Genomic DNA, 12,089 nt, shown 5'->3' with positions numbered 1-12,089 from the left:
CCATAGGTATTTGAGAAGTAAGAAGTGTTGAGAAGATAGTGTTGAGAAGTAAGAAGCAGCGTGTAAGCAATCAATGACGTCATCTATTCGCGGTAGTGGATAGACATCCTTCTTCGTCACTGCGTTTAGATGTCTGTAATCCACGCAGAATCTCCAGGAGCGATCTTTTTTTCGGACCAGGATTACTGGGGCTGCCCATGGACTAGATGATTCTTGAATGACACCTTTGTTCATCATCTCCTTGACTTGCTCGGCAATAACTTTGCGTTCGGACGATGACACTCGGTAGGGCTTCTGGCGGATGGGGTGTGCTGAGCCGGTATCTATTCTGTGACGAGCGCGGGACGACGGTTGGAAACCGACTTAGGGAACCAACATCCGGGAACGCCGGGTCACGTGGATGCTGCCTTCTATTGTTCGCCGGCCCCAGCCGGCCCGGCGTGCGTCTAAACGTCATAAAAAAATCCCTCACGTGACCTGATCCTAGGTGCCTAGGGACAGGTTCGCTTAGGGACTTTTGAGCAGGAGCGATAGTGGCACCAAGTGATGCCGTGGCGCCTTTTGCCGCGTTGAATCTTCGGCCCATGCCGACTGCTGGTCCTTTGATCCGTATAATGTCTCCAAAGTGAGTTCAGTATTTGTTGGCGAAAAGTCGTGCAGTAGTACTGATGTGGCATGTCAGCTTTCGGTCTCGGTGAACTCTGGTGGTGTGAGACCCGTATTTATGCAGAATTCAGTGATGCTGACTATCGAAATATTCAAGTGGCGTAGCGTCTCGGCAATACAATTAGCAAACCGGAGCTGTGTAGCAGCATCGCCGTGTTCGCCCTTTTTGGCAGCGTGATCACATCGCACATGCACCTTTACTTGACCCGCGTCGTATACGGAGGAATTGTACGTGTTTCTCGCCACGACTTACGTTACGTGAGTAATATAATGCTTAAGGTGGTGTTTGCTCACAACTGTTCACGCGTCCTTGAAATTGGTAGTGCATGCTTTCATACATGTTCACCGTTAGTGCGCTATCCGTGGCTTCGTGGGATTCACTTTTATCTTAGGTTTTACGACAATTATCGCGTAGTGCTGTGAACTTAACGGAGATTAGGTGACATCACATGGTCTGCCAGAATTCCACAAACTAGAATGCACAGTAGATGTTAAAGATTATTTGTGCTAAGGGCGCAATAAACACAGTGAGGTGGACCTTAATACTGTGCCCCATAATGTTCAGCGGCATCTCTGCCCATTTTACGCGCTCTTGGATTTAGCAAGGGGACGCAGGGTTCTGTGCAAAGTTGGGACGAATGAATGTGTATATGCGTCTGCAATAACTTCACCGCAACACATTCCTGTAATGCGACAAAGCAAACAGTGTATTGCGGTGACGGGATGTATGACAGCCCTAGTTCCAGCTCTGATGTCCCAGTTACGCTGAAGATACTGTCCCGCCCGCTTTACTATTATCTCAGGTGCTCTCGAAGGTTGTAGCGCCGAAAAACACAACACACAGCAAGTGAGACGGGACAGGCGCATCCCGTCACGCCTGTCCCGTCTCGCTTGCTGTGTGGTGTTTTTCGGCGCTACAACCCTCTTCTGGAAACATGCACCAACTAGCCCCCCAACAAGTATGGCTCTCGAACGCTCTATTTGCCGGTATTTTTATTTTCAAGTTCTGAATGGGCCCCACCGCAATAGATATATGTAGTGAGGTGAAGCTTATTAAAGCTGCCAAATGCGTTTATTTATTTATTTATTTATTTATTCATTTATTTATTTAAAATACCCTACAGGCCCATATAAGGGCATTGGGTAAGGGGGGACACAAAGTAAGTGTTTCAACAGGAGCAAACAATATAAATATCAATACAGGCATTCACAAGATAAGTAAAGCGAAGTTCAATAAATGTTTGTCTAGGCTAAGATTTAGAGAGCGTAAGCACAGTAATATACTCATGCACACAAAAATACAAAGAATGCAAGTGTGAGAAACAGGGAAGGAAAGCAGGTCAATAACATCTTTATACAATGTTTCTACAGGAAAGTTTGCAATTCTTCGCGAAAAGCGTCACGATCTGTTATGCTCGCAATGTTATGAGGAAGACTGTTCCATACGGTTATGACACGTGGCAGTGCTGATGCGTTAAATGACAGTGCATTGCCAAATATGCGCATGAAACTATGGCTATTGTTAAGGCGACGTGACGTGCGCACTGGTACTTCAAGCGGCAACACACGAGGTCGATTACCGTGGACGCATCTGTGGAAAAGGCAAAGAAGACTTGTCGTGCGACGAGTTTCAAGTGGCTGGAGCGAAATATCTGCTTTAACATTGGTCACGCTGCAAGTTCTGTCGTAGTTACTTGTGACGAAACGCGGTGCCCTGTTCTAAATTTTTTCTAGCATATCAACTAAATAATTTTGATGTGGTGACCATACTGATGACACAAATTCTAACTGTGGGCGAACAAACGTCTGATATGCTAATTTACGAACTGTAGCAGGGGATTTACGCAAGTTCCGTCGAAGATAACCCAGAGTTTTCGAAGCTCTTGCGCAGATAGCTGTTATGTGTGTACTCCAGGAAAGATGAGTTGTAAGTTCAATGCCAAGGTACTTGTAGGACAATGTCGGAGTTACGGCGGTGTTATTTAGGACGTAAGAAAAGTGAGAGTTTGAATGTTTTCGCGAAAAGGACATAACTTTACATTTGTCTGAGTTCAGGGTCATCTGCCACGTAATGCACCAGAAACTGACAAGGTTAAGGTCGTTCTGCAATACTAAATGGTCATCAAATGTTTTTATTGTACGGTATAAAATGCAATCGTCGGCGAAAAGCCTTATCTGCGAGCATATGTTTTGTGGAAGGTCATTAATGAAAATTAAGAAAAGAAGAGGACCAAGGACACTGCCTTGCGGTACGCCAGAAGTAACGTCAGAAGTAAGCGATGAGTGGTTATTAACAACAGTGAAATGTTGCCGCAAGGAGAGAAAGTTTCGGAGCCAAGATAAAGTTAATCCAGCCGGAGCGTGGATATTTTTGAGATGAGGTGACAATGAGCGACACGATCAAATGCTTTGGAAAAATCTAAGAATACACAGTCAGTCTGTTGTTTGTTATTCATGCTGGAAATAATTTTGTTGTAGATTCAAGCAACTGAGTTTCACAAGATAAGCCTTTTCTTAATCCATGCTGGTTAAAATAAAAAAAGTTATTTGATTCTAAATGGCGGTAGATATGCGATGCTATGATATGTTCCAGTAGTTTACAGCAAATGCATGTTAATGAGATGGGACGGTAATTTCGTGGAGAGTACTTCTTATCCCCCTTGAATACAGGGATAACCTTTGCGATTTTCCAGTCCAGGGGTAGTTCGCCAGATGATAAGGATTTCCTAAATATATGACACAAAATTTGGCTTGAAACTGTAACGGTATTTTTTAGTATTTTTGAGTTGATATTGTCTATACCGGAAGATGTGGATAATTTCAGATTATTTATTAAAGACGAAATGGGGCCATCTGCTGTAATATCTATTGGTTCCATAAAAGGATATTCAAAGTCGGGAACTATGGGAACAGTGGAACAGTCTTCCTGTGTAAAAACAGATGTGAAAAATTTTTAAACGCTACTAGACAATCAGCGTCAGACAGAGGGCTTTCACCATCATCATGTAGCACAATATTGTGGACAGTGTTACCTGGTGATATGACTTGCCAGAATTTTCTCGGATTGTTGATTAAAAGAGATGGCAGGTCACGTGAGAAATATTTGTCTTTGGCTGCGCATAGCTCTTCGCAGTAAATTTTTAGAAAATCATTGTATGCTGCCCAAGATGAGGCTCGATTGTCCCTTCTGGCCGTTCGATACAGGCGCTTCTTCTTGTTTCTTAGTGTTCGAAGGTGCTTTGTAAACCAAGGATTAGATCTGTCATTTGCTATAACGATTTTTGGCACGTAATTTTCTACAAGAGCTGTTAATTTTTGCTGAAAAAGTTTCCAGCTGTCGTTTACCGATCTTGAATTAATGAACGGCAGAAACACTTCACTAAGAAAAATAGCCAATTCAGCATTAATATTTTTATAGTCGGCCCTATTGTAATCTCTAATACTTTTAGTCTGAACCTGATAGAAAGTTTGTGGAATATTAATGTCTAATTGAAGAATTTTGTGATCGCTCAAGCCATCAATGTAAGCAATAGGCCTGGCGGTATCAGGCGCGGAAGTTAATACTAAATCTAGGATGTTGGGACCACGTGTGTTGATCGACTGTCTGGGTTAGATTGTAATCAAGTGTTAAGCTAATAAATTCAGCAGAGGAACGGCGTGATGACAACAGATTTGGCCAATCAATAAGTGGAAAATTAAAGTCTCCCAGGAGATAAACAAGAGCCGTGGAACATTGTTGGGTAGCACGTGTAATGCTTTCACGCAGTACATCGAGAAACGAGTGGTCAGCGTCGGGCGGCCGATAACATGTGCCCACTAGAACACGGTCAGAGGCTGTTGCGCACGCGACCCAAACTATTTCAGCTGGGGAATTTGTGTCTACGAGAAAGGATGAAATGCAGGTTCTTATTGCAATCAGGACACCACCACCCCTCTTCCCACTACGATCATGGCTGTAAATGTTTTATTTGTTACTGTTGGAAAGAAGTTCTTCATTAGTGATGTCTGTGTCCAACCAAGTCTCAGTTAAAGCTACGATATCGGGATCGCCATCTTCCAAATAAGCACTCAATGCATCGCGCTTGTTTAGTAGGCTGCGAGTGATCGTGTAAGATGACGACAGCGTTGATATTAAGGTAGATTGCGATTTCTTAGCTATACCAGAAAATGTTGCCTTCTTTAGCTACAGGATTGACGGCACAACTGTGTCGGTAGCGCGGTCATAAACATAAGTGGTGTCATTAATACGAACCTTATCTATTCTAAGTTTGAAAGGCTGTTTTCTTGTTTTGGCAAATTCAATTAATTTTTTCCTTGCTTGCCTTGTGGACAAAAAAAAAATCTTCACGGATGGGATACTCAGTACCTTTTAGCTTGTGCGCAAGTGCGAGGATATTCTGCTTGTCTTTAAAAAGGGCCATTCGTGCTATGATGGGCCGACGTTTCACAGAAGAAAAACGCCCCAATCTATGCACGCGCTCAAACTGTGCGTTCACCATGGTAAGGCCAAGCTGTTCAGAGCAAAACAGTATAATGTTTTGTTCATACGCAGCCCAGTTTTCGCCTTGCTCATCAGCAATACCGAAAAACAGTACATTACATCGTCGCATTCTGTTTTCTGTATCATCACATCTTGAAGTGAGCGAGTGAAGTTGATCACATAAACTGCGTAACTCGTTATTTGGCTTCGAGATTTGAACACTATCGAGAGATGCAACCGTGTTTTCGAGTGCATCTATCCTTACAGCTAAGCAATCTACGTTGGCATCTGTGGCTTCTTGCCGTTCCCTGACACCTTTAAGCTCATTTAGAACAGCTGACTGTCCCGCTTCAAGTCTGCGCACAGTCTCAAGAACGGAAGCAAGCGTTTGCGCGATGGCATTTGTGTCCCGACGGCAGGGGTTTTGTTCAACATCCCCAGAAAGTAAGATCAACCAGCTACCTATGGAAGGACATACGCTCGACAAGAGTAATGACACCAGGCACAATTTATCAGAAAGCACTTCGGGGCACGACACCGCAATGAGGCAATAGTTATCAGTCTTAATACATGAAGCGCCAAGGCGGTAACTGACCTGTAAATACAGCAGCGGTAAGTGCCCCATTTCGGCGTAGGTGTCGTGCCCAAAGCGAGCCGTGACCGGACGCTGCTTATATCCCCTGTCGAGCGCTGCGATGATATCGGTGCAAGATCCAGGTTGCCAGCCCATTCCATGGAAGCGCTCCAAGTCTAGCGGGTTGAATGGGGATCCAGGCGGCAATGCGAGTAGAGCAATTGAAGGCGGGAGCCAGCACCCAGTGGACGAAGCACGGATGCCACATAAAATGGCAGCCTGTAAATGCAGCAGCGGTAAGTGCCCCATTTCGGCGTAGGCGTCGTGCCCCTCGTGCAGTGTCAGACCTAAATGTCATGTCCATACAACAGCCCAGAAATTCACTTTAACAATTTTATTAGGACTGTCAAACTAATCTTACTGCACAGAAAAACAATTTAATCACCGCAAGAGTTGATCAGCAAGTAATGCTGGAAAGCACAGGTCTAGTAGGCAAAGGTGTGGTGAAGTGCTTAAAAATTTATACCATATTGATGCAGGTTGATCAGACTTACTGTGATATTGTTTGTTTTACAATGAAAATAATAGTATTGTATAAGAGGATGCAAGCGACTCGTGTGCTGCTTGGTTATGCAAACCCCATGGGTCCCAGAAATACCTAAACAGGGTTCCTGTTTACAAATGCTGCTTGCGTCCACTAATCTAAAGCTATTAAATGTCAGCAGTATAAAGAGACGCTGCAAAAATAGGGCTTTAAGCTTCACAAATCCAATTTTGTTTCTTCTATACTCACACAACCTAAACACTGTGCTGTCGTGACAGCATCTGCCTAGCTCATTGCCACATTTAGCGACAAAAGCAGTGGTCACTCAGTTAGAGTTGCCTGTCCTAATATTATTCCAAGAATTCTTTAAACAATTTATTTTTAGGCACGAAGCATATCATGCCCAAATAGAAAATTAACCACTCAATAAGCTACTAGAAGTAGCTAAAAAATCAGCAGTCTTCTGAAGTCAGCTTGATTTGCAGATCCTAAAATTGGCTATTATTGAATTAGGGGAAGGAAAGAACAGCTTAAGTAAACATATTGTAACAGATACGAAAGGCACGGACAAGAAGAGAAGGAAGAGAGGACGAAGAGAACGAGGAGTTTGAGAGGCCGGGCTGCGCTACGATCACGCTACCATCATCGTCCAATTCTCCTGTAAATAAAACCATTCCTCCGCAACTCCTCGTAACAATATGTTTGATCAGAAAGTTGTGGTGGTGTGCTGCAGGCTAAGGCAGTGAAAGGAAGCCGTTTTGGCATTGGTCTACCTCTGTCCCAAAAGCAGGCACCACAGCCGAGGCGACTTCACTTGGCTTTGTCTTCAAATTCGCTTTCCCCTGCACAGAATACTCAGTCGAGGTGAGCTCAATGCATATCACCTACATTGGGGATGCAAAGACGCAATGCCAAGAGGATGCCATCTTGACAAAGAAGACGCCACAGACCTCAAATTAACAAATGACACCAACTATCCCAACCGCCACACCCTCCATTAAAACCAGCGTGGGCAACTGGAGCCTCCATCCAGAGCGTCAGTGTGACTCTGCCGCAAGAGGCAGCGACCATTATCCGGTATAACACTTGATGTAGGGGTGAAAATGTGCCACATTCACAAAATCAGGGTCTCAGGCTAGGACCATTTCCGTGATGCACTTGAGTCTGCAGAATATGAAGCTGCTGAAGAATCGCTAGCAACACGCATCTTTACAAACTGCAAAGAGCGACATGCGAACTAGAGCTTACTGGGGCAACATCCAGCCCTGACAAGCACCTGCTGCAACTTTGGGGTGAGCAAGCCAAGCTGCATATTGCATACTTAAATTGTGGCTGCACGCAACAAAACCTGATCAATGTTCTGCACAAGACTGAACAAGCAAGATGTCATACTAAGAAACTTGCTAGGCACTAGTGGATGGACCCCTGCGCGTCATTTGAACGTATAGGACTCAGTAAGACGTGACACATTCTCGGCTATAACAGGATGAAACAAATACTGTAATACTATTGAAAACACGCTGCTCGATCTTCAGTGCACATCTGAGAAACTTGAGGAACAAGCTGCAGATACTTTCCCCGACCACCTCTCAGTGACTGACCATCACCAGAGTCGTACGCACTTTAATGACCACTTGCCAAGGAAGGAATGGAAAGCCTCTTTACGATGGCAGAACCTGTTGTTGCTCTCGAACATGTCAACACTCAAAGCGCACGTGGCAAAGATGGAGTCATGCTGCAGATATTGAGAAATCTTGCCGAAACGAGGAAGCAAGCACTATTGCTTGTAATCAATGAAATCTGGAATATTGGAATTCCCCACAGAGTGGAAACACTTGGTCATGATGCCACTACCGAAACAAGGCAAGAAACCTAACACAATTGCCAACCTTTGATCAGTCTCACTCACCTTGACGGTGTGCAAATTGACTGAATGAATATGCCTCGCGAGGCTACACCACCATATCGGAAAGACAAGACTATTTCCACCTGTGCCAGATTGGTTTCCGGCCTAAGGTCGACACGTGCGACAATAGCCTCTTTCTGCATCAAAGCATCGCCAATACCAGCCGCTTTGGAGGAAAGATATATGGGTTCTTAGTCACAGTCGAACGAAGAAGAATGTCGAGCATAGTCTGCATAGTCTGCAACGAGGAAGTACTGATGGCCTTTCATGAAGCCTTCCCAGGCATTAGGGTTGCCAGTGTTGCCAAAGTCTCTTACGCAACCAAATGTTTGAAATATGAAGTTACACTAAACAACCAAAGACTTTTACCAACTGCACAGTTGGAAATTCAGGTAAAACCCGAACCAGCACACTTGGTTGCAGGAATGATTCGCTGATGAAGTAAGATGGTGACTTAACAGTTGGTGATAAGGTATACCAAATGCAAGTATGTGCAGTATGTATATGTACTGTTGGCCCGAAACAGATGAATTTTCTCCAAAGCAATATCAAAAGCTCATCTTTTTTTTCAGGATGCCGCTCATGTACTTGAGGCAAGGGTGGATAGGGTTATATAAAGCTGCATAAGCAGAATGATACAACTAGATGCAGCTGTTAAGCGTAATATTTTTACTGGGCTAAATTCTTGCTCGTTGAACTCATTCAAGATCGATAACTGTTGCACCAAAGTAGTGGACCACTATCAGAACAAAGGCATGTAGTGTGGGCATGTAAGGCATGTAACCAGGGTAGTTAGCCCATAACAGCAATAGCTGTTATGGGCTAACTCCCCTGGTTGTTCTAATGTCTTCTGGTGTTGTCACTGGAATTCCCAAAATTTCTTGCTAGAATATAGCAAATAAAGTTCTCATTGTGTTGCGAGGATTCAAACATATGATCAAAAGTTTGGCAGTCCACAATTCTGTATTTCAGCCACTCTGCTGAAAGTACAGTCGAGGCAAATACTGATCCTGGAAAGCACAATCAATCCAACAGGTGTCATGATTGGCTAAAACCTGCTTAATGTCTGCGTACTGTATATAGAGCTGGCCTCCTCGCCTTCAAGTTCTGACACATCACCTTCCCACTTGTGAAGGCAGTCCTATGTTAATTTTTCTTTTTTCTTCTTACAGGTAATGACAGTGATTGGGTGCATCTGATTCATTAATTTTCTTCTAGTGCTTGGCTTCTCAGATTTACTGGATGGCGCTGTTGGTGTCTTATTTTCCTCAAGCACAGCGCAAGACCTAGCAATGGGTAGCCCAAATATAGATTTCAGAAAACCAAAACAACTTCAGTAGTAAGAAGCTAAAGTGTTGTTTTTGTGGAGACCAGTGGCCAAGTCCGGATATGAAAGAGGAGGAAGAAAAGTCGAGTCTTTCCACTTCAGCACAACTCCCACAAATAAGTATGACTCGTGCTTATTTTACTTCTCTGACTTCCATTGGAAAGTGTTCACTTCAACAAATACGGCATGAAGCAACGTGCCTGCGCATATTTCACCAGCTACTGCATCATTGTTTCGCGTTATGAGTGAAACTGCAATTTTCTTTATGCCACAACTTACCCACTTTATTGTTTTGCAGTAGGTTGTTAGCTGTGCTGTTAAGGCACTTAAATACTCTTGAATAGTAGCAGAGAAAAAAATAAAAGTAAGAAAGCATTGGCTTTTTGTGCATAGAGTTTGCATACACAAGGTGCTCTCATGGCCATTTCTTCCCTATCTGCTAAACTATTCTAAACAAGAAAAAAGTATACACAATTATTGGGCAAAGTCAGACCACAACTAAACCGGAGCTATCCTTAGTAAGCAAAGTATATTTATTTAGTGACATTTTATCATCATCATCATCATCATCAGCCTGGCTACGCCCACTCCAGGGCAAAGGCCTCTCCCATACTTCTACAACTACCCCGGTCGTGTACAAATTGTGGCCATGTTGTCCCTGCAAACTCCTTAATCTCATCCGCCCAGCTCACTTTCTGCCATCCCCTGCTACGCTTCCCTTCCCTTGGAATCCAGTTCGTAACCCTTACTGACCATCGCTTATCTTCCCTCCTCATTACATGTCCTGCCCATGCCCCCCCTCCCATTTCTCTTTCTTGATTTCAACTAAGATGTCATTAACCCGCGTTTGTTCCCTCACCCCCACCTTATCCCTTAATGTTACACCCATCATTCTTTTTTCCATAGCTCGTGCGTCGTCCCCAATTTACGTAGAACCCTCTTAGTAAGCCTCCAGGTTTCTGCCCCGCACGTGAGTACAGGTAAGACGCAGCTGTTATACACTTTTCTCTTGAGGAATAATGGCAACCTGCTGTTCATGATCTGAGAATGCCTACCAAACACAGCCCAACCCATTCTTATTCTTCTGATTATTTCCGTCTCATGATCCGGATCCACGGTCACTACCTGTCCTAAAATGTATTCGTTTGCCATTTCCAGTGTCTCGCTACCTATTGTAAGCTGCTGTTCTCTTCCGAGACTGTTAAACATTACTTTAGTTTTCTGCAGATTAATTTTTAGACCCACCCTTCTGCTTTGCCTCTCCATGTCAGTGAGCATGCATTGCAATTGGTCCCCTGAGTTACTAAGCAAGGTAATATCATCAGCGAATCGCAAGTTACTAAGGTATTCTCCATTAACTCTTATCCCCCGTTCTTCCCAATCCAGGTCTCGAAATACCTCCTGTAAACACGCTGTGAATAGCATCGGAGAGATCGTATCTCCCTGCCTGACGCCTTTTTTATTGGGATTTTGTTGCTTTCTTTATGGAGGACTACGGTGGCTGTGAAGCCGCTATAGATATCTTTCAGTATTTTTACATACGCCTCGTTTACACCCTGATTCCAGAATGCCTCCATGACTGCTCAGGTTTCGACTGAATCAAACTCTTTCTCGTAATCAATGAAAGCTATATATAATGATTGGCTATATTCCTCACATTTCTCTATCACCTGATTGATAGTGTGAATATGGTCTGTTGTTGAGTAGCCTTTACGGAATCCAGCCTGGTCCTTTGTTTGACAGAAGTCTAAGGTGTTTCTGATTCTGTTTGCGATTACCTTAGTAAATACATTGCATTTTACGGTGTTTTCCATGTTTTTTGCTTTTTTTTGTAGGGCATGTTAATTTTTTTATACCATGTCAAGTGTGTGGTGCCACAGAGTTCTGGGATGGAGTCTTGCCCTTCCATTCTGTACAATAGGATGTCGTTTTTTTGTGTCCAAGGCCGTTTTACATTTGAGTGTGATTGTAGCATTTTGCTAAGTTTCGCCTCTGTCGCCGAAGCTTGAAAGCTTTACACCCTCTGCTGGTGGCATGACACGTGATTTTTTTTTCAGTAAAAGGAAGTCTGTCACTTATCCTGTGCACTGGTTGTATTTGTCTTTTTGAATTACAATTTGTTGCCTATATTTGCTCTGTTGTTGCATTTGAGATTAGGAATGGCTATCATAGTTGGCATCATTTAAGCATATTGCACACAATGTGGATGGTATGTACTTGCAATATATGGCCAACGTAAATATAAGTTAATAATTCAAGGATAGTGCCTTTGCATGGTGGTGGAGCCATGAATTGTGGCTATAAGGTACCAGGGGTGCAGGTAGCACTGCTTCTCCAGAATATAGTTCAACTCTACTACTTTCAAACATCATTGTTTTTATCGGCATTTGTATAGCTCCATTTCCTGTGAACAACACACATCTGGAAGAAGAGCGGCTTGCAGTTGGGGCCAATGAATAGCCAATATTCTGCCCGTTTTCATCTTATTAGCATATTTGTGAAGGCAGTCGTTTTTATAGTAGCCTGTTTGCCCAGTGTAGAAGCCGTTGCGGGGTGTCAGGATCTCGTACACATTTTCAGCTTTGCAGGGGA

The sequence above is a fragment of the Dermacentor variabilis genome, unplaced genomic scaffold, assembly GCF_050947875.1.
Source record: "Dermacentor variabilis isolate Ectoservices unplaced genomic scaffold, ASM5094787v1 scaffold_38, whole genome shotgun sequence".
NCBI classification, from domain to species: domain Eukaryota; kingdom Metazoa; phylum Arthropoda; class Arachnida; order Ixodida; family Ixodidae; genus Dermacentor; species Dermacentor variabilis.
The sequence above is the reverse complement of the archived record's forward strand: the minus strand, read 5'-3'. Positions refer to the sequence as shown.